Genomic DNA, 2300 nt, shown 5'->3' on the forward strand with positions numbered 1-2300 from the left:
TTAAAACCAATACAAAATGGTTTCCTGACAAATTAACCCATCCAGTAGAGACCACCAGGAACCATTACAATTTCCATTAAAACCAATACAATTCCTATTATAACCAGTAAAACCATTACAAATTCTGTGATGGTTTCTATAGTTTTTTTTCAGCAGTGACATTTACATAAAATGTTATTGACAAACATTTTATGTAGATGTTTGTGCTTCAGTCATGAAGACATGACTTGTGATAACATCTCAATATTTGAAGACAACACAGAAAACATTGACCTTGACAGTGACACTGACATTGATGATGCTGATGACAGATTCAGTGACTGTCTCAGCAGTTTTAGTGAAGAGGAAGCCTTTTTCAGTGACACACATGACAACTGAAGACTTGCCAGATGAACTGCGTCAATGGGTGGTAGAGTCTGGCGTGACAAAATGCAGCTGACAGCCTACTTAAAATTTTAAACAAACGTCCCCTCACTCCCAAAATGTTCACGGACTTTGATTCATTCACGCGAGGTGAAAACAGTTGATGCTGGGGAGTATGTGCATTGTGGCATATTGGAATATTTGATCCAAAACAAAGAAAGTCTGCTGTCACAACCTGACACAATCAAATTGCAGGTGAACGTGGATGGACTACCATTATTCAAGAGTTCTCCAAAGCAACTTTGGCCAATTTTAGGGAAATTTCCATTTGAAAGGGATCCATTTGTGTCCTTTTGTGGAAATAGCAAATCACGCAATCCGAACCAGTATCTTCAAGACTTTGTTCAGGAGGTTTCCACTCTTGAACAAGGTTTCAGTGTAGATGAGAGGAAGTTCTCTTTGTCCCTGGACTGCTTAATTTGTGATGCTCCAGCACGATCATTTATAAAACAAACAAAGGGGCTTGGAGGCTATAGTGGTTGTGATCGCTGCACACAGGAGGGATCCTATGGGGGACGAAAAATGACGTTTCCTGAAACACATGCCAGCCGGAGAACAGACGAGTCATTTGCCGAACAGCGTGATGAAAATCATCACAGAGGTCACTCAATACTGAGCACATTACGTTTAGGAATGGTCAAACAGTTCGTGCTTGACTATATGCATGTTGTTTGCCTTGGTGTCACAAGGAAGCTGCTCAATTTTTGGACCAAATGTGACCTAAATTACAGACAGAGCTCCATTAAGATCAGTGCCATCTCCAAAAAACATGTATGTATGTCAAAGTACATACCTTGTGAGTTTGCACGAAAGCCAAGGTCACTCTCAGAATTAGATCGCTGGAAAGCTACGGAATTTATACAGCTTCTCTTGTACACTGGTCCAGTAGTACAAGAGAAGTACAAGTAGTACCACTCCAACTCTACAGTATGATTTCTCCATCCAGCTAGGTTCTATGTAGTACTAAAAGACATTCTCCCAACTCCACTCTACAATAACTTTCTTTCATTGTCCATCAGCATCTATTTGATGCTTTCTCCAACCCTGTGTGCCTAAAAGACATTCTCCCAACTCCACTCTACAATAACTTTCTTTCACTGTCCATCAGCATCTATTTGATGCTTTCTCCAACCCTGTGTGCCTAATACTGCGATTATGCAGATAACCTGATCAGATACTTCCTTGAACAGTTCAGGAACTTGTATGGCATTGAGGAGATGGTCTACAATTTGCACTCTCGGTGTCATCTAGCAGATGATGTGAGGAGGTTTGGTCCCTTAGATTGTGTGTCTGCATTTCCTTTTGAAAACTTCCTGGGCCACCTTAAAAGAAAGGTCAGAAAGCCTCAACATATTCTTCAGCAAATTGCACATGTTGTAGAGAGGCAGTCCACCCAGAAGAAATCCACTTTCCACACAGACAAACCCAAACTTGGTGGAAAGCATTCAAGCGGACCAACAGTGCCAGACGATGCTTTAAGACTACAGTACAAGAGGGCCAGACTTCAAAATGCTGCAATAAAATGCAAGATGGGAGACAACGGTGTAATGAGCTTGTATTCAACTACAAGTGTATCTTTGCCTGCCTGTTTTTGACCCCTTCATTGTCCTTGAATGTTCATTTATTTTAATGCGGTGCGCTGTCGTCCTTTCTAATGTGAATGTCATACAGTCTCTTACTCGAGACAAAAAAAAAAAAAAAACGAGTTGAAAGAAACCCCCCCACATACACACACACACACAGATCTTACTATCTATATGAGGATTTATGACACACAATTATTCTGACATTATTTCACAGAACAGAAGTTCAGCTGCAGTATTAATGTCATGAAGAGAAGAGACTATAACATCTTATTGTTACAGTTTTATCATGCA

The sequence above is a fragment of the Sinocyclocheilus anshuiensis genome, unplaced genomic scaffold, assembly GCF_001515605.1.
Source record: "Sinocyclocheilus anshuiensis isolate Anshui unplaced genomic scaffold, SAMN03320099.WGS_v1.1 scaffold1886, whole genome shotgun sequence".
Classification (NCBI taxonomy): Eukaryota; Metazoa; Chordata; class Actinopteri; order Cypriniformes; family Cyprinidae; genus Sinocyclocheilus; species Sinocyclocheilus anshuiensis.